General features: G+C 39.0%; 1 pseudogene; it reads right to left on the bottom strand.

The window, feature by feature from the left end:
• Window positions 1-11,980: 11,980 nt before the first annotated feature.
• Window positions 11,981-21,455, bottom strand: LOC100425184 (uncharacterized; annotated as a pseudogene).
• Window positions 21,456-21,713: the final 258 nt, after the last annotated feature.

Here is a 21,713-nt window from a genome sequence, read left to right as displayed (position 1 = left end):
GCAGAGAAACTGCAATCTGGCTGGGCACAATGGCTCATGACAGTAATCCCAGCACTTTCAGTGGCCGAGGCAGGTGGATCACGAGGTCAGGAGATCAAGACCACCCTGGCCAACATGATGAAACTCCTTCTCTACTAAAAATACAAAAATTAGCTGGGCAGGCTGGTGCATGGCCAGGCTTCTTTTTAAAGCAAGTCCCCTTTTTTTTTTAAGAAGGGAACTCTTAGACTTGATCTGTGCTGAGCAATCTTGCACATGAGATGGGGCTGGTCTGACCTCAGCACTCCTTAAGTGCTGGGCTAGTGTCTCATAATTTCAAGTGGAGCCTAGAGAGACAGCTGTCCCTGCCCTCTGGGCTCCACATCAGCTGACTTGCTGCTCTACCACTTTCCTTGTCTCCTGGGAGCTCCACCCTAGAGAGATGTGAGTTAGCAGTTTCTTAATGTAATCACCCCAGGATGGAGGGTCTGTGCTGTGGGCATAAGCCAGGGTTCCTTGTCTGGTGATGAACATTAGGTGATGTGTGGTACCTGTGGAAGATGGACTGACTTGTTCCTTGGGTCAACTGCAGCTTGTTGGAGGTGTCAATGTGGCTCTTAGGGTCTTTCCTCCCTTGATATTCTGAGGGTAGCAAGGGCAATTCCACTGCAGAGGCAGTGGCAGAGAGGATTTCAGTTGCTCCTGGAAGCTCTGTCCAGGGAATTGCTGAGTTGCTACTGGCTTGATAGCTCTGGTGGGGGGCTGGCTGGAGACCTAGGCCAGGAGGACCTGCCCATCGAGGAGATATGGAAATGGGCGCCCACATAACAGTCTGGCCACTTTTCTGTGGGGCTGCTGTGGTATGCCTGGGGTCCACTCCAGTCTCCAATTGCCTCGTATTTTCCAGTGCCTGAAGGTATCAACAGTGAAGCCTGCAAAAAGGCAAAGATGATAGCCTGTCCCTTCATCTGGGAGCTCTGCACCTGTGAGGTATGAACCTGTTGCCAACCTGAACACACCTGTAGGATGTGGCTGGAGGCAAGTAGAGAAGCCTTGCCCAGTCAGGAGGAACAGGAACAGGGACTTGCTTCAAAAGAAGTCTGGTCATGTTTTTCTAGAGTGGCTATGCAGTGCTGGGGGTTCACTTCACACCCCGGTCACCTCAGACACTCTGAAACTCTAAGGCTGAAATGGCTGAGTCTCCCAAATGGCATAGATGACAATCTGGTCCTCCCCCTGGAAGCTCTGACTCAGGGAGGCCTGAAACCTCTCAGCAAGAGAACAGCAGTGAAGGTGACTGGAGACCCTGGTTGAAAGGCTCCAGCCAGTGCTTAGAAATGCGGTTGGGGACTGACTTAAACAAGAGTCTGGCCATGTTTGTGCAGGGTGGGTGTGCTGTGCTGCAGTACCACTTCCACCCCTGGTCAGCTTGGGCTCTCCAAAGGCTGCAGCCCAGAATGGCTAGTTGCCCACACAGCAAAGGTGGTGGCTCACTCCTCCTTCTGGGAACTCTGTCCCAGGAAGGGTTCAAATCTCCATTGGCCAAGGAACGTTGGTGGGGGTAGCTGGAGGCCTCAGGTGGGAGGTCCTGTCCAGTGATGAGGAACAGGATCAGGGGCCTGCTTACAGAACCAGTCTGGACATGATTTGGTAAAGCAGCTGTGCTGTGCCACAGGATCTCTTCTGCCCCTTATGAGTCTGTACTCTCCAAAGCCTGCATGCTGGAATGACTAAGTTGCCCAAACAGGAAAGATGGTGGCCTGACCCAACTTTTCTCTCAGAATTTATCCTGTGTGATGGAGTTTAATTTTTAGGCTATTAATTTTACTGTCAGCATTAGAGATGTTCAGAAAGAATCTCACAGTTATCTTTTAGGTTAGATATATGAGAATTCATTTTATCCTATAAATAAACCTGTTCATGTTTGTTCTCTGGAAAGAAGTCTCTTTCAGCTATCTGACTTTGATCACAATCATGTAGAGCAGTAGTCAGTCTACAATGACATGATTGGATTTCCACTTCCAGTATTTCCTAGCTGTGTCTTACATTCTCCAGTTCAGAACTGAGCATTCTCAGTTGTCAAAATGCTACACTGTCCACTCTACTGAAATACTGATTTTTGCTAATGCTTCCTCATTCAGTTTAATAGCCTTTAGAAGTTTATCATTCTTTTCTTTCACACATCCAATTTCCTCCAAACATTTTTTTTCCCGATAGCTTGTTCTGATGTTTTATTTTGTGCAGTTCCAGTCTTAGCATGGCAATTTCTTCCTGCAGCATGCTATTTTCATGCAAGAGACCTTTAACTTTCTTATGGCTAAGAGAAATCTAAGTAAACAAAGGGAACTTTTAGTTAGCACTCAATAGAATGATATATCTTGATTTCTTCTGAAATAACATGTATATTTGTATAATGAAAGAATCCCCATCGTGGATATTTAACTGAAAAAAGTTAGACAAAACTTTAAATGTAAAAGAGTGTAAATTCCAAAAAGTTGAAATATTTATGTAAAGACCATGAAAAATAAACCACTAGAGGATTATTAAGAATTTCAGAATTGGAAAAGCCTTTCTCTGAATTACAAGAAACCAGAGGAATAAAATATAAGATTAATACATTTGACTATATTTTTAAAATTGTGTTTACACTCTGATATCTAAACTATAAACCACAGTATCATAGGAGCCTTAGCTATGCAAATATTTGGACAGAAGCAATTTCTCTAAGTTCTTTAAGTTCCTTTTTCTGAAGAATGTTTTATCAATATACTGATTTTCTAATACTTCCACAGTCAGTTATAGGAATTACATTTATTCATAGCTGTTAAATCTAAACATTGTACCCCTCTACAAAGTACACATCTGCATCTAAGCATTGCACTTCTACATACAACCCTGAACCCATTTAAGATCACGGTTCTTAAAAGGAGAGGTCAAAAAGTATATGCAGCCAGGAGCAGTGGCTCACACCTGTAATTCCAGCGCTTTGGGAAGTCGAGGTGGGCGAATCATAGGATCAGTAGTTTGAGACCAGTCTGGCCAATATTATGAAATCCTGTCTCTACTAAAAATACAAAAAATTAGCCGGACATGGGGGTGTGCACCTGTAACCCCAGCTACTCAGGAGGTTGAGGCAGGAGAATCATGTGAACCTGGGAGGTAGAGGTTGCAGTGAGCTGAGATGGTGCCATTGCACTCCAGCATGGGATACAGTGGAAGACTCCATCTAGAATACACACACACACACACACACACGTGTATATGCAACATGCAGGATTTTCCCCAGGTCTTCTGATGTTACCTCTAGTGATCCTCCACAAAATCACAGTTACTTCTGTGGTGTAAATATATAAATACAAAAGAAGTCTTTTATTACACAATACACATGATAAATAAGATACAACTTACAAGACTTTTCTTAGAAATCAGGAGATGATTTGCGTTGCAATAACGTTTCTTTCCTCTTTATACTGTTTGAAGTAGTATTAAGTGTGAAATAGGGGAAATATACTGAACTATTTCTCTGAGAACAAAATATTTATCAATAAATTATGACTAAATGTATATCTTGGCATGTCATTATTTTCAAAGCTCTTTGCATTGAAAAGAGAAACTTTTTTTTTTTTTTTTTTTTTTTTTTTTTTGAGATGGAGTCTCGCTCTGTCTCCCAGGCTGGAGTGCAGTGGCCGGATCTCAGCTCACTGCAAGCTCTGCCTCCCGGGTTTATGCCATTCTCCTGCCTCAGCCTCCCGAGTAGCTGGGACTACAGGCGCCCGCCACCTCGCCCAGCTAGTTTTTTGTAATTTTTAGTAGAGACGGGTTTCACCATATTAGCCAGGATGGTCTCGATCTCCTGACCTCGTGATCCGCCCGTCTTGGCCTCCCAAAGTGCTGGGATTACAGGCTTGAGCCACCGCGCCCGGCCCGAAATTAGAAACTTCTTGGAGCAAACTGTTACTCTCCTCAAAAGCAAAGATAATGAAATCCACAATGTGGTCTCTGACCCAGCTATACATTTCCGACTTTCCTATCAGTGAAAATAGCAAACTGACTTCTCTCTATTAATATTTGTAAAAGATGAACTAATGACCAAAAATGAGAAAATCTGTTGTTAGGAGCAAAACTTATTTTTGATGTTGGAAAGATCATCAATTCTTATGAAAAATATCAAATGCTTCTCCATTGGATTGAGGCCATTGTGAAGGTCACTACTCAGCTGTTGCAGACAAATAAAGTTGAATTAAGAGCAACGTTTTATCTTATATGTACATATATACATATATGACAAAGGATATATAGTGTGTGTATATATATATACACACACGTATATATACAATTTAAAAATCATTTTTACTTTCCAAAATACATAAAGCTGGTTTTTACAATACACACACATATAAAAACATTTGAAAATGAGTAAAGAAAATATCTCAGAATTCATTTTCTTTTCAGCCACTTCTATCTGCTTTTGTTTATTAGTCAGAATCTCGTCTTGTGATATTCCAGTGCTGTTATTCAGAAAGTTGTTTGAGTATCATTTTGTTCATCACTAGAAGAAATTTTAATTTTCACGAAATACTGGGGGGTGTCGCTAAAATGATCTACAGAACAAGATGGTGCCATCAGATATCATTCACACTATGTATATCTGCACATTAATCTAAGACAAGGCAAAGGAGTCTCACATCTGTTAAACCAGCTCTCCCCATCCATGTTGGCACCAGAAACTGATTTTGTGGAAGATAATTTTTCCGTGGACTGAGGTGGGGCTGGTTCCAGGATGATTCAAGCACATTACATTCATTGTGCTCTTTACTTCTATTATTAATAATCTATAATGCAATAATTATATAAGTCACCATAATGTAGAATCAGTGGGAGCCCTCAGCTTGTTTTCCTACAACTTGATGGTCCCATCTGGGGGTAACGGGAGATGGTGACAGATCATAAAGCATTAGATTCTCATAAGGAGTGAACAACCTAGATCCCCTGCATGAGCAGCTTAAAACAGTGTGCGAGTCACACTCCTATGACAATGTAATGCCACCACTGATCTGACAGGAGGAGCACAGGCGGTAATGTGAGTGACAGAGAGTGGCTGTAAACAGATGGAGCTTCACTTGCTCACTTGCCACTAACTTCCTGCTGTGTGGCCCAGGTCCTAACAGGCCAAGCACTGGTACTGGTCTGTGGCCTGGGGATTTGGAAACCCTGTGGTAACCCATACTTTTTATGTTTATTTTTTGGAAACACTTTCCACTTATATTCTTGATTCCTCTGTATTTTATAGACAATTCATTTTAAATGAATTCAGTAAAGTCTCAGAGGTTACAAAATGTACAAATGCCAATGAGTGGTACCACTCTACACCACCTACAACCAAGCTGAGCGTCATATCAAGAACCCAATCCCTTTGACAATGGCTGCAAAAGAGTAAAATACCTAGGAATATACTTAATGAAGGAGGTGAGTGATCTATAAAAGGATAACTGGAAAACACCACTAAAGAAAAGCATAGATGACACAAATAAATGAACATACATTCTATGTTCCTGGACTTAGAGTACTGCTATTGTGAAAATGACCAGAGTGCCCAAAGCAGTCTACCGATTCAATACATTTTCTATCAAAGTACCAATGTCATTCTTCAGTCTTCTTATTTAAAAAAGCTGCCATTCATGTACAACCACAAAAGAGCCTGAATAGCAACAGACATGCCAAGCAAAAGGAACGAACATGTTGGTATCACATTACCTGACTTCAAATTATACTCTAAGGCCACAGTAACAAAAACAGTGTGGTACTGGTATAAAAGTAGATACACAGATCAATGGAACAGAATAGACAACTCAGAAATAAAGCCACTACAACCAAATGATCTCTGAGAAAGGATACAAACACATACACTGGAGAAACTACATGTTATTCAATAAATGGTGCTGGGGAAAAAAAGATAGCCATATATAGAAGAAAAAAAAAACTGGATCTCTATCTCTCACCATATACAAAAATTAATTCAAGATGGATTAATGGCCTAAACCTAAGACCTGAAAACATTGGTCTAGGAAAATACTTTATGATGAAGACCCTAAAAGCAAAGGCAACAAAATGAAAATAAATTAATTAATTAAAAAGACCTAATTAAACTAAAAATCTTCAGCACAGCAAAAGAAATAATCATCAAAGTAAACCAACAACCTATACAATGGGAAAAAATATTTGCAAATTATGAATTTAAAAAGGACTAATATCCATAACCTACCAGAAACTCAAACAAATCAGCAGGAAAAATACAAATAATTCCATTAAAAAGTGGGCACATGACAGGAATAGATATTTCTCAAAAGAAGATGCACAATACTGTTTTCCATAATGGTTGAACTAGTTTACAATCCCACCAACAGTGTAAAAGTGTTCCTATTTCTCCACATCCTCTCCAGCACCTGTTGTTTCCTGACTTTTTAATGATTGCCATTCTAACTGGTGTGAGATGGCATCTCATTGTGGTTTTGATTTGCATTTCTCTGATGGCCAGTGATGATGAGCATTTTTTCATGTGTCTGTTGGCTGTATGAATGTCTTCTTTTGAAAAAATGTCTGTTCATATCCTTTGCCCACTTTTTGATGGGGTTGTTTGTTCTTTTCTTGTAAATTTGTTTGAGTTCTTTGTAGGTTCTGGATATTAGCCGTTTGTCAAGTGAGTAGATTACAAAAATTTTCTCCCATTCTGTAGGTTGCCTGTTCACTCTGATGGTAGTTTCTTTTGCTGTGCAGAAGCTCTTTAGTTTAATTAGATCCCATTTGTCAATTTTGGCTTTTGCTGCCGTTGCTTTTGGTGTTTTAGACATGAAGTCCTTGCCCATGCCTATGTCCTGAATGGTACTACCTAGGTTTTCTTCTAGGGTTTTTATGGTATTATGTCTAACATTTAAGTCTCTAATCCATCTTGAATTAATTTTTGTATAAGGAGTAAGGAAGGGATCCAGTTTCAACTTTCTACTTATGGCTAGCCAATTTTCCCAGCACCATTTATTAAATAGGGAATCCTTTCCCCATTTCTTGTTTCTCTCAGGTTTGTCAAAGATCAGATGGCTGTAGATGTGTGGTATTATTTCTGAGGACTCTGTTCTGTTCCATTGGTCTATATCTCTGTTTTGGTACCTGTACCATGCTGTTTTGGTTACTGTAGCCTTGTAGTATAGTTTGAAGTCAGGTAGTGTGATGCCTCCAGCTTTGTTCTTTTGACTTAGGATTGTCTTGGCAATGCAGGCTCTTTTTTGGTTCCATATGAACTTTAAAGCAGTTTTTCCAATTCTGTGAAGAAACTCATTGGTAGCTTGATGGGGGTGGCATTGAATCTATAAATAACTTTGGGCAGTATGGCCATTTTCACGATATTGATTCTTCCTATCCATGAGCATGGTATGCTCTTCCATTTGTTTGTGTCCTCTTTTATTTCATTGAGCAGTGATTTGTAGTTCTCCTTGAAGAGGTCCTTTACATCCCTTGTAAGTTGGATTCCTAGGTATTTTATTCTCTTTGAAACAATTGTGAATGGAAGTTCATTCATGATTTGGCTCTCTGTTTGTCTGTTACTGGTGTATAAGAATGCTTGTGATTTTTGCACATTATTTTGTATCCTGAGACTTTGCTGAAGTTGCTTATCAGCTTAAGGAGATTTTGGGCTGAGACAATGGGGTTTTCTAAATATACAATCATGTCATCTGCAAACAGGGACAATTTGACTTCTTCTTTTCCTATCTGAATACCCTTGATTTCTTTCTCTTGCCTAATTGCCCTCGCCAGAACTTTCAACACTATATTGAATAGGAGTGGTGAGAGAGGGCATCCCTGTCTTGTGCCAGTTTTCAAAGGGAATTTTTCCAGTTTTTGCCATTCAGTATGATATTGGCTGTGGGTTTGTCATAAATAGCTCTTATTATTTTGAGGTACATTCCATCAATACCGAATTTATTGAGCATTTTTAGCATGAAGGGCTGTTGAATTTTGTCAAAAGCCTTTTCTGCATCTATTGAGATAATCATATGGTTCTTTCCTTTGGTTCTGTTTATATGCTGGATTACGTTTATTGATTTGCAAATGTTGAACCAGCCTTGCATCCCAGGGATGAAGCCCACTTGATCGTGGTGGATAAGCTTTTTGATGTGCTGCTGAATCCGGTTTGCTAGTATTTTATTGAGGATTTTTGCATCGATGTTCATCAGGGATATTGGTCTAAAATTCTCTTTTTTTGTTGTGTCTCTGCCAGGCTTTGGTTTCAGGATGATGTTGGCCTCATAAAATGAGTTAGGGAGGATTCCCTCTTTTTCTATTGATTGGAATAGTTTCAGAAGGAATGGTACCAGCTCCTCCTTCTACCTCTGGTAGAATTTAGCTGTGAATCCATCTGGTCCTGGACTTTTTTTGGTTGGTAGGCTATTAATTATTGCCTCAATTTCAGAGCCTGCTATTGGTCTGTTCAGGGATTCAACTTCTTCCTGGTTTAGTCTTGGAAGAGTGTAAGTGTCCAGGAAATTATCCATTTCTTCTAGATTTTCTAGTTTATTTACGTAGAGGTGTTTATAGTATTCTCTGATGGTAGTTTGTATTTCTGTGGGGTCGGTGGTGAGATCCCCTTTATCATTTTTAATTGCGTCTATTTGATTCTTCTCTCTTTTCTTCTTTATTAATCTTGCTAGTGGTCTGTCAATTTTGTTGATCTTTTCAAAAAACCAACTCCTGGATTCATTGATTTTTTGGAGAGTTTTTGTGTCTCTACCTCCTTCAGTTCTGCTCTGATCTTAGTTATTTCTTGCCTTCTGCTAGCTTTTGAATGTGTTTGCTCTTGCTTCTCTAGTTCTTTTAATTGTGATGTTAGAGTGTCAATTTTAGGTCTTTCCTGCTTTCTCTTGTGGGCATTTAGTGCTATAAATTTCCCTCTACACACTGCTTTAAATGTGTCCCAGAGATTCTGGTATGTTGTATCTTTGTTCTCATTGGTTTCAAAGAACATCTTTATTTCTGCCTTCATTTCGTTATGTACCCAGTAGTCATTCAGGAGCAGGTTGTTCAGTTTCCATGTAGTTGAGCGCTTTGGATTGAGTTTCTTAGTCCTGAGTTCTAGTTTGATGGCACTGTGGTGTGAGAGATAGTTTGTTATAATTTCTGTTCTTGTACATTTGCTGAGGAGTGCTTTACTTCCAATTATGTGGTCAACTTTGGAATAAGTGCGATGTGGTGCTGAGAAGAATGTATATTCTGTTGATTTGGGGTGGAGAGTTCTATAGATGTCTATTAGGTCCGCTGGCTGCAGAGATGAGTTCAATTCCTGGATATCCTTGTTAACTTTCTGTCTCGTTGATCTGTCTAATGTTGACAGTGGAGTGTTGAAGTCTCCCATTATTATTGTATGGGACTCTAAGTCTCTTTGTAAGTCTTTATGAATCTGGGTGCTCCTGTATTGGGTGCATATATATTTAGGATTGTTAGCTCTTCCTGTTGAATTGATCCCTTTACCATTATGTAATGGCCTTCTTTGTCTCTTTTGATCTTTGATGGTTTAAAGTCTGTTTTATCAGAGACTAGGATTGCAACCCCTGCTTTTTTTTGTTCTCCATTTGCTGAGTAGATCTTCTGCATTCCTTTATTTTGAGCCTATGTATGTCTCTGCATGTGAGATGGGTCTCCTGAATACAGCAGACTGATGGGTCTTGACTCTTTATCCAGTTTGCCAGTCTGTGTCTTTTAATTGGATCATTTAGTCCATTTACATTTACGGTTAATATTGTTATGTCTGAACTTGATCCTGCCATTATGATATTAACTGGTTATTTTGCTTGTTAGTTGATGCAGTTTCTTCCTAGCCTCGATGGTCTTTACATTTTGGCATGTTTTTGCAATGGCTGGTACCGGTTGTTCCTTTCCATGTTTAGTGCTTCTTTCAAGGTCTCTTGTAAGGCAGGCCTGGTGGTGACAAAATCTCTAAGCATTTGCTTATCTGTGAAGGATTTTATTTCTCCTTCACTTATGAAACTTAGTTTGGCTGGATATGAAATTCTGGGTTTAAAATTCTTTTCTTTAAGAATGTTGAATATTGGTCCCCACTCTCTTCTGGCTTGTAGAGTTTCTGCCGAGAGATCTGATGTTAGTCTGATGGGCTTCCCTTTGTGGGTAACCCGACCTTTCTCTCTGGCTGCTCTTAAGATTTTTTCCTTCATTTCAACTTTGGTGAATCTGGCAATTATGTGTCTTGGAGTTGCTCTTCTCGAGGAGTATCTTTGTGGCATTCTCTGTATTTCCTGAATTTGAATGTTGGCCTGCCCTACTAGGTTGGGGAAGTTCTCCTGGATGATATCCTGAAGAGTGTTTTCCAACTTGGTCCCATTTTCCCCCTCATTTTCAGGCACCCCAATCAGACGTAGATTTGGTCTTTTTACATAATCCCATACCTCCTGCAGGCTTTGTTCATTTCTTTTTCTTCTTTTTTCTTTTGGTTTCTCTTCTCGCTTCATTTCATTCATTTGATCCTCAATCGCTGATACTCTTTCTTCCAGTTGATCGAGTCGGTTACTGAAGTTTGTGCATTTGTCACTTATTTCTCGTGTCATGGTTTTCATCTCTGTCATTTCTTTTACGACCTTCTCTGCATTAATTACTCTAGCTATCAATTCTTCCACTCTTTTTTCAAGATTTTTAGTTTCTTTGCACTGGGTACGTAATTCCTCCTTTAGCTCTGAAAAGTTTGATGGACTGAAGCCTTCTTCTCTCATCTCGTCAAAGTCATTCTCCATCCAGCTTTGATCTGTTGCTGGCGATGAGCTGTGCTCCTTTGCAGGGGGAGATGCGCTCTTATTTTTTGAATGTCCAGCTTTTCTGCCCTGCTTTTTCCCCATCTTTGTGGTTTTATCTGCCTGTGGTCTTTGATGATGGTGACGTACTGATGGGGTTTTGGTGTAGGTGTCTTTCCTGTTTGATATTTTTCCTTCTAACAGTCAGGACCCTCAGCTGTAGGTCTGTTGGAGATTGTCTGAGGTCCACTCCAGACCCTGTTTGCCTGGGTATCAGCAGCAGAGGCTGCAGAAGATAGAATATTGCTGAACAGCGAGTGTACCTGTCTGATTCTTACTTTGGAAGCTTCCTCTCAGGGGTGTACTCCACCCTGTGAGGTGTGCGGTGTTAGACTGCCCCTAGTGGGGGATGTCTCCCAGTTAGGCTACTCAGGGGTCAGGGACCCACTTGAGCAGGCAGTCTGTCCCTTCTCAGATCTCAACCTCCGAGTTGGGAGATCCACTGCTCTCTTCAATGCTGTCAGACAGAGTCATTTGCGTCTGCAGAGGTTTCTGCTGCTTTTGTTGTTGTTGTTGTTGTTGTTGTTTTTTAGCTGTGCCCCATCCCCAGAGGTAGAGTCTACAGAGACAGGCAGGTTTCCTTGAGCTGCTGTGAGCTCCCCCAGTTCGAGCTTCCCAGCGGCTTTGTTTACCTACTTAAGCCTCAGCAATGGCAGGCGCCCCTCCCCCAGCCTCACTGCTGCCTTGCGGTTAGATTGCAGACTGCTATGCTAGCAACGAGGGAGGCTCCGTGGGTGTGGGACCCTCCTGGCCAGGTGTGGGGTATAATCTCCTGGTGTGCCTGTTTGCTTAAAGTGCAGTATTGGGGTGGGAGTTAGCCGATTTTCCAAGTGTTGTGTGTCTCAGTTCCCCTGGCTAGGAAAAGGGATTCCCTTCCTCCTTGCACTTCCCAGGTGAGGCGATGCCTCGCCCTGCTTCAGCTCTCGCTGGTCAGGCTGCAGCAGCTGACCAGCACCAATTGTCTGGCACTCCCTAGTGAGATGACCCCAGTACCTCAGTTGAAAATGCAGAAATCACCAGTCTTCTGTGTCGCTCGCACTGGGAGTTGGAGACTGGAGCTGTTCCTATTCGACCATCTTGCTCTGCCCCCAGATGTAATTGTTATAATTATTTAAACCTCAATTTAGCATTAACTAGACTTTCAATGTAAACACTTACACATTATGATGACTAGAAACAGCATGCTCTCTGGTCATCTGTCCAGATAGATCTTGAGAGGATACATCGATATTTTGCTCAAGTAGAAGGCTGGCTATACTTGCTGATCCACAAAGTACAGCAAGTATGAGAGTGGTTCTAAAATGACAGATAGTTTCTCTCTTAGGAACTGTAATAAAGTTATTTTAAAATCTAATTTGATATGCTTTACCAATTTAAAATCTTCCTTATCCCATGCAGAATCAAACATTTACATGTGCTAAAAGACATAAGCATCTTGGGTGCTCCAGTGCTCATCCTTGTAAAATACCACCAAGGTTAAAAGGAAGGGACAAAAAGGAAACCTCTTATCTCAGTGGGGTATTGCATAGTAGAAGCTACTAATTTAATATCCTTTGATAGGCAAGAAACAATGCTAGGGCCACTTGTCTGAAGTGGACAAAGATTTAAGTGAAGATTTTGTCAAAGCTTCCCTAGGCTGATATGCTGTAATAGAAAATCAGCTAGGGGGTAAGATAAATAAGGGCTCTCTGCATGCTGAAAGCAGTTAATATTAATAAAAATGGTAAGACAAGTCATAGGAATTTCAGTTAATAATGCCAACAAGCAGGAATTAATGTCATATATATGAATTAAATGCCATATATATCTTTCTTACTTATGCACAGCAAACTTTGAAGGATATATTCTCCTACTTTTCATGTATGACAACATATTGGGCGGTAAACAACACTCCCAAGGTCACACATGTAGGAAGTCAGAAAGTTAGGAATTAAACCCAGTCTTGTGTGAATCCAAAGCCTAGCTCTTTTCTCTTTATCACCCACCTACGGCTTGCCTTCATGAAAGGAAAAGTGTATCCACTTAAAACTATCTTCACTCCCTCTCTCCATAACAATGAAAAATAAAAACATCAAAAGACACTGGAAATAAAAAGGGAAAAAGCTGTTGAACCCACAATATGTGGGAATAGCAATTAATTGTCATGTAGGGATAAGCTAGCTTAATATTCTTCAAAGAGTGCAACTTAAAGCAGAGTCTTTAAAAAGACAAAAGGATTTTCAACTCCTATCTATGTTTAATACAGCATATGTAGTGTAAAAGCATGTAAGACAGAGGTTAAAAACTACTAGAAAGGGTTAAGACGTTTAATTACTCAGTCATAAACTGAAAGTTAAAGTTCACACATCATAAAATTAATATGAAATCCCTTTAGCTAACATAAGATCATGTAACCAAAATGTCATAAAACAAATAACATCAGTCAATATAATAAGAGAAGATGAATACTACTAAAAATTTTCATTATATTGTCCAGTCCAAATAATTACTTTTCTACTTAACTGATTTGTGTTGATACTGATCAAGATATCCCAATAAGTATAATTTAATCTTGCTAATTTATTATTTATGGCTTCAGTGACTGCTATCAATCGATAACAACACAAACATTAAAAGAAATAACTATACCTTCCATATCTATCAAGTGCATTTAAATTAGCTTTTTTCTTGATTAAAAATTTTACCACTTGCTGTTTTTGTCCATGTATGCCAAGGAAAAGTGATGTGAGGCCACACTGTAAAACAATAAAAAACAAAAACAGTATGTAATTCAAAAAAAATATGCATTTCTCAACTGAAGTGGAAGCTTTATATAAGATCCCATGGACTTACACTCACAGAAAGTAAATAAAATATAGTTGTTTCCTTCTCACTCTTCTGTGCTTTGCCACATGCTGCTTCTTCCCTTGGAAACACCCCTTCTCTGCCTCACCACGTCAACTCTGATCATCTCAAAAACTCACTTTCAACATTTACTGCTTCTAAGACTCTTTGCTTCTAACTAAGCATTTGAGATGGTACTTTTGGATGATAATTTTTTTTCCATTTAAGCAAAGAGCTTCTTGAGGCCAGGGGCTATATCTTTTATCTCTATATTATCCAACCCTAAGACAAAATTGTTGTGTATAAAGCAAGAATTTGCATGTAAAATGTTTCTTTGGCTTCATATATTTTACCAAAAGTTCAAGCTCCAACGTGCAATAAAAATTGCTATTAATACTCATACTGTGCGTTTCAAGAATTTTTCCAACATTTATTCATTTAAAATCTATTTGTATTTAATTTTTAACTCCATGGTTTTTAGTGTTTAAACCTGCCATCCTGATTTTGCCAAAGCTCTACAAACTTAAGAGACATACTGGATAGTCCATAACACAGCTTCAGTTGACAAACAAGGTTTAGAATTTTCTACAATTCTGATTGAGAAAACTCTGCTCTTAACAACGACTTATTGACTCAAGCACTTGAATGATAACAATGAGATACAAAATCCTGAGAGGACCATCCTCTACTTATGGAAAGACTACTCATTGAAAATTTCTAAAGACCTTCTGAATGGCAGTGAATAACTGATGGTAGAAAGGAAAAGGTATTATTCTGTAAGCTGATAGATAATGCCAATAATATTCATTTTAATGTCTCAACCACAGAGATAAGACAGACTAGGCCAGGCATGGTGGCTCACACCTGTACTCCTAGCATTTTGGGAGGCTGAGGTGGGTGATTCCATTGAGACCAGGAGTTCAAGACCAGCCTGAGAAACATGGCAAAAATCTCATCTCTACTAAAAAATGAAATAAAATAAAACAAAACAAAAACTGAGATTGGAAGACCACCTGAGCTTGGGGAGGTCAAGGCTGTAGTGAGCTGTGATCATACCACTGCACTCCTGAGGAACAGAGTGAGATTCCATCTCAAAAGCAAAAAAAAAAAAAAAAAAAAAAAAAGTTAGATTAATGTTATTGGAAAGGAAAGATTTACAGGAATTAGCAAATATTTAACTCCAACTCTTCTAGAAATATCTTAAGTGTCTGAGATATAAGAATTTACATATTACACTTCTGTATTCAGTGGTTATTAAGCAGGAGCGTATCCAGATTTTGAGAAATTTGTTTTTGTTTTTGTTGTTGTTGTTGTTTTTATTGTGAGAGACCGGGTCTCATTGTGATGACCAGGCTAGACTCGAACTCCTGAGCTCAAGCAATCCTCCCACCTCAGCCTTCCTAGCAGCTGGCACTGCAGTCATGCACTACCATGCCTGGCTTCAAGGAAACATTTTTAAACATACATATCCAGGCTTTATTAGGCTTACTCTATCGAATTCTTCAGGGGAAAACCTAGGCTTGCAGATTATTTAAAAACTTTCCTGAGGTAACTGGAATGCACAACTGTAGCTGGAAGTTAGTGCAATAGACAATACTTCAGTCTCATCTCTCATCCACATAACTGATTCCCTTTATCATTCGAAGGTTTGGCCAAAAAGAGGAAATAGTAGGAGAGGGACTCATTTGCTGACAACACCACGTAATTTTCCCCAGTAAGAGTAGTACAAGGTCTAGTAAACTCAAAATCCAACCTGATCTTTTTACTTATAAACCCCTTATCTCCCACCTTCCCATCAAGACATTCTAAAGTTGAAAGCAGAGTTGAGACTCTAATTGGCCATTCCTACCAGAATAGGATAATAAATCGGTTAATTACCTTTTATTCCTTCTGTTCAAGGGTTTTCCCACTACATTAGCAACTATTCACTGCTAATCTGGTTTCTCAGAGGCCTCCTAAAATTGATCTCTAGGCAGTTTACAACCCATTAACTCCCTCTCCCAAACTGAAAACTGTCTTTCTCTAAAATTGAAAAGAACCTTATTTCACCATACAAAGGAAACAAGTCAATGAACAACACACACACACACACACACACACACACACACACACGCACCTCTTGATGATCTTTTCCATCCATTACCTAATTTCCAAATTGGCCCTGATATTTCTGATTGCTCTCTTTTTTCCTTTCCACTTCTGCCTCATGAGCAATGAGAAATATCTTAAGCCTTGCTACTGAGAGATACATCACCTCATATCTATTACTATTTTACTTAGGAACTTTCCAAAGCCGCAGGATTATTATTCACTGAAATATGTTTACGTTTTCTTGGAGTTTTAATGTAAAACCTATTTCCACAGCAAATTTTGTCATTTTACATTCATTAGGGAAAAAACCTGGCAGGGAAAAATTTAAGAAAAAAAAAAAGTATTACCTTTTACAAATTCAGTGTTTTTTAGAAAAGTATTAACCACAGGTGCGTTAAAAAACTGTACTCTCTAATGCTTCTTTAAAAGTAACAATATTTAAAATAAAGTCTTAGATAATTAAGTCATTTCAAAATATTTTCTTGGTGGAACTTCCAAATATGGAAAACTGGCCCTTACACAGGTTAATGTTAAAACGAATGCATTTCAGTATTTTGAAGATGAAATTGGTAGATCTATACCTTGTTTTTTGTTTCTGTATCAGCACCGTATAAGAGCAGTGCTTTGGCCATTAATCTATTTTCATTGTAGATAGCGTAGTGTAGAGCAGTATTTCCACACACATCTGAAATATCTGGATCAGTGCCATATTCTAGCAACATTAATGCACATTCATCTTCCTGGCATTGTACGGCCTGTCAGTATTAGACCAAAAACAAATTATAAGTCCTCAGAATTCAAAATAACATTTCACAGAGCTTTCACTAACTAGTTATATTTAAATGAGAAAACTCATGTTTATGTTATCTATTGAAATCAAACCCATCTCACGCTGATATAGTTGACTTCTGCATACCTTGATCAGAGCTGTCCTCTTTTTGTTGTCAAGGTCGTTACGTTGACATCATCCGTCCAGCAGGAGTTTTACTACTTCTGAATTTCCATTGGCAAAGGCCAGATGTAGAGCAGTCCTATGAGAGTGAGAAGACTTTTTAGGAAATCGTAGTACACTAGCTACAGCCATATCAATGATTCATGTAATTGCAAACACTGAATAGCCTGCTATTACTGTGCCTTCAAAACAAACTTAATTTTCCTTTGAAGGAAGCACACTACTTACTACCTCTCATGACTCACTGTATTAATGAAAGAGCAGCTATTTGAATAGAAAGAGCAGAGCCCTTGGATGACATTCAGCTTGGGCTGGAACCCTTCTTGAAGGTCTGTCACTTCCCACCTGTTGCTTAGCCTTTTTGGGTATCAATTTCCACATCAACAAAATGGGAAAGAAAATAGTGGATTTCTCAGAGGAAACCACTGCAATGCTTAAATAAGACTCCACACGAAAGATATAGAATAGTTCCTAACACAAATAACAGCTCAATAATTGTAAGGTATTATCATTTTTACTAATACCACTAAAGACAACATTTGAATACAGTGACATGATACAATTATACCTACACTTTTAGGTATGTTTTAAAGATTACAGGTAACATTGTAATTTGGTATTCTTAGATGATCATTGTCTCCATGTTTTACCAATTCTTACACTGAAATACCACTTATAATTCATGATTTACTATAACCATAACTGGCAGCATTTAAGTAATTCTCTTATTGAGACGTAAAATGATGGGGCATCATACAGTCCCTGGTGCCTTACATTAAGTAGAATATGTTATAATGTATCAGTCCTGGGGCAGTTCCAGTCAGATGACTAGCATTTAGATAAATTTTAGTTCTTAAAAGAACTATGGAATAATAGGGCTGAGGTGAAAACAAAAACAAAATTCCTAAAATAATCTATTTCTTACTTTGGTTTTCAAAACTTTAAGCCAAAGAAAACTTGAAATTCAAATGAATAGCATGAGGTCATTTTTTTCAATACTTAGATTTATACAATGTATGTACATCACATATTTGCAATCATTCATATTAGGATTTAAGACTGTTATAAATTTTCTCTTTTTAAAATGGATTTATGAAACTATTTGTGGAGCTTTTTTCAACTTTCACATTCAGGAGTACAGGTGCAGGATGTGCAGATTTGTTACATATGTAAACGTGTGCCAAGGGGGTTGGATATACAGATTATTTCATTACCCAGGTGTTAAACCCAGTACCCATTAGTTCTATTTCCTGCTTCTTTCCCTCCTCCCACCTTCCACACTCTGATAGGCCCCAGTGTATGTTGGTTCCCTCTAGGTGTCTGTGCATTCCCATCCTTTAGTTCCCACCTATATGTGAGACCATGCGGTATTTGGTTTTCTGTTCCTATGTAAGTTTGCTAAGGATAATGGCCTTCAACACCATCCATGTCCCTGCAAAGGAATGCTCTCGTTCTTTCTTTTATGCCTGAATAGTATTCCATGCTGTTTATGTACCACATTTTAGTTCTTAAAAGTACTAAAACAGTCTGTACCCATTTTCAAAAGGGCAGTTAAGGGTTATCTTTTACTATGTTCTACCTTCAGAAATGCTTTTGTTTGAAAGGAGAGAGGAAAAGCTTCAATTGAGATTAAGTCCTAATGCCCCAATTTTAAATCTCTCAGCTTGCTCAGGCCCAGCAGGTAAACATGAAGTTTTCAAAGATGGAAGGATCCTGAGAGATGGTAGAATGTGCCTGCTGCATAATAGGTGTCTGGCTTATGTTTGATGACTAAACAGATTGAAAGAATGGATAAACACAGCTTAGGACTTCAATATTTTTAAAGAAAACTCCTGTTGAGTAGAGCAATACATTTGCAATAGTAATGATCATTTATATTTGCTATTTAGTTTTCATAAATATATAACTAAACTAAAATAATAAATCCACACTTTTTACACATGTTAATCTATATATAATGAAAAGGTAATTATATAATAAAATGTATATACAATAAAATCTACAGGAAGAGGTAAACAGATTCCCTCTACTTCTGAAGAGGGTAAAAATTCACAGAAGATAGCCATCCACAGGAATAAAAATAAATAATAGAATGTGAGAAATTATTTGTATCTATGCAAGCAGCATATTCCTTCTCTTCCCAAGGATTCATTCCATTACTATTGAAACTTAACTAAAACTTTTCAGACATTCATTGCAGAAATCACAGATAAGAGAAAGGGAAAAACTTCACTTGCAAATCCCCAGAAATAAGTTTGATTATATTTTCTACATATTCTCAGCTAACACAAGGGCAGACTCTGTTTGTGTATATGTGTAACAAAATGATTTTTTTTCTCACTTGATATAGCAAACTACATTTTTGCATGCCAACATATCTCTGTGTCTACTGACACCCTCAATGGTTACACATTATTCCATCTTATTCATGCACTGAAATTTGTTCATAAAATCTTTATATGAGTTCTTCTCAATACACTGCTATTTTAAGCAATACTAAGAAAAACGGATGTGTCCGTTTCATACAGATATTTCAGTATATGGGAATTGATGGGTAAAAGGCACACATATTTTTAAAATATGATTCTTACCACCAAATTGCCTATTTGAAAAGTTGCAGCAACTTAAACTTTCAACAACAGTGTAAGTACCACTGTTCTTTACCCTCACAAACTTTGTGGATAGAAAACAATATTTCACTCCGTTTTTACTTATTTGTTTTATTTTTTTGAGATGGAATCTGACTCTATCACCCAGGCTGGAATGCATTGGCTCAATCTTGGCTCACTGCAACCTCTGCCTCCCTGGTTTAAGCAATTCTCCACCCTTGGCCTCCTGAGTAGCGGAGATTACAGGTGCATGCCACCATGCCTGGCTAATTCTTTGTATTTTTAGTAGAGACATGTTTTCATCATGATGGCCAGGCTAGTCTCAAACTCCTGATCTTGTGATCCACCTGCCTTGGCCTCCCAAAATGCTGGCATTACAGATGTAAGCCACCACAGCCAGCCTTTCATTTCTCTTCTAACTTAAATAGAAAACAGTATTTCATTCATCTTCTAACTTAAATTTCTTCTCTTACCAGGAACACTACGTTTTCCTATGTGCACAGGTCACTGGTACATATGCAAAAAAGTACCTTGCCCAAGTTTAAATTGAGCTTATTTTATTATATTTGCATATTTAGGCTGGGTTCAGTGGCTCAGGCCTCTAATCTCAGCACTTTGGGAGGCCAAGGTGGGTGGATCACAAGGACAGGAATTCAAGACCAGCCTGGCCAAGATGGTGAAATGCTGTCTCTATTAAAAATACAAAAAATTAGCCAGGTGTGGTCGTGGGCGCCTGTAATCCCAGCTACTCTGTAGGCTGAGGTAGAGAACTGCTTGAACCTAAGAGGCAGAAGTTGTAGTGGGCCGACATTGTGCCAGTGCACTCCAGCCTGGACAACAGAGTGAGACTCTGTCTCAGAAAAATAAATAAATAAATAAATATTTGCATATATAAATAGGCATTTGTGTTTTCTTCTGGTACTTTTCTCCTTTCGTATATTTAAAATTTTTAATCAATACTCCAGGAACTTATTTTTGGGACATAAAAATCTAGCTGGTTTTCTTCAAACAGCATGAATTATTCAGCATTGATGAATAATTCATCTTGTTTAACAATATGAACCATCACCACTATCAAGTGATAAATTCTTACATGTATTTGGGTACTTCTGGATTTCCTATTCTGTTCTATTTATTGATGTCTTTTCAGCTGTTAGTGAACAATTTGTAGAAATAGCACATGCACATTTTGACGTCTGAAAAAGCAAGTCTTTTTCCATTCTGTTGCACAAAATTAATTTATCACAATAATAAAATGCAGCATGTGCAATTTAAAAACGCTAAAACTTTGCTATTTTTATTTGGCTTACATAAAAGTGATAAACACAGAAAAAGCTCACATGTCCAGAAAAACGAATCTTCCTATTCAAGGACATGAACCATACTTCCCATTTCAGTTTCCTTTTACAGTTCCTTAGTAAAGAACGTATTTACGTAAGGTACAGCAACATAAAACCCATGTTGGATTTTATTTGAAAAATATTTAGCCCAGAAGTTGATACATTATGGGACTTAGTTCTAAATATACACCTTTCTATAATGTATAGGACATTGTTTTAAAATGTGTACATTAAAAATAATCTGTTGCATTGACTTAATTTTGTGAGTTAAATCACTTTAAAACAGTCTATTAGTGTTCTATAAGAGAAATTATAATTGGATTGGAAATCAGCTAAAGTTTTGTTTTTGTGTTGCTGTTCATAAAGGGCCTGTGCCCTGTCCTCTCTGAGGTTTCCACACCCAGGGAAGTGTGAGGTCTGTGGAGGCGAGAAAGCCAGTCTCCCCATTCTCCCACCAGGAGGGTATGTCTCCATCATCCCTTCACATCCTGGCCTTCTCCCAGCCCAGGCCCAGTTACCTCTTTTGCTTGTCCCTCTTGTTCACGTCACTGCCCTTGAGCATGATGATATCCTTTCTGGGGACTTTACCCCATCAGGCAGCTCTGTGTAGCTTGTCCAGATCTTCTTGACGGATGTTGTACCTGGGCTCCATGAAGGTGCTGTAATGGTAGTCTTCCCAAGTGCCCACGTCGCTCTTGCCGCTCCCGCTGTAGCAGGGGAAGCAGTGGCAGCACCACTTGCCCATCTTGTTCCTGAGACCAAATGGCTTCTTCATAGAGGAGGCAGCAGGCATTGAACAAACCTCCGCCACCATCTGCTTTTAACAGCCAGGGGAGGCTGGTAGCAGCGAGCAGATCACGTCTACCAACCATTTTCAACAACTAGCAGGAAACTCTGGGTTTCCAATCTGCTCTAAGAGAAAGGTCAATCCCAATCAAAACCTGCCAACCTCAGCTGGGGAGCCCAGTCCACCCCACCCAGGGAAAACCCACACCCACCCAGAGAGACCCTATGCCCACCTCAGAAAAGACCAAGCCCCCGACCCCCAAGGAAACACCCAGCCCAGTCAAGG

This window comes from Macaca mulatta, chromosome 10 (genome assembly GCF_049350105.2).
Source record: "Macaca mulatta isolate MMU2019108-1 chromosome 10, T2T-MMU8v2.0, whole genome shotgun sequence".
Classification (NCBI taxonomy): Eukaryota; Metazoa; Chordata; class Mammalia; order Primates; family Cercopithecidae; genus Macaca; species Macaca mulatta.
Note: the sequence above shows the minus strand (reverse complement) of the source record. Positions and strands in the feature narration are given on the sequence as shown.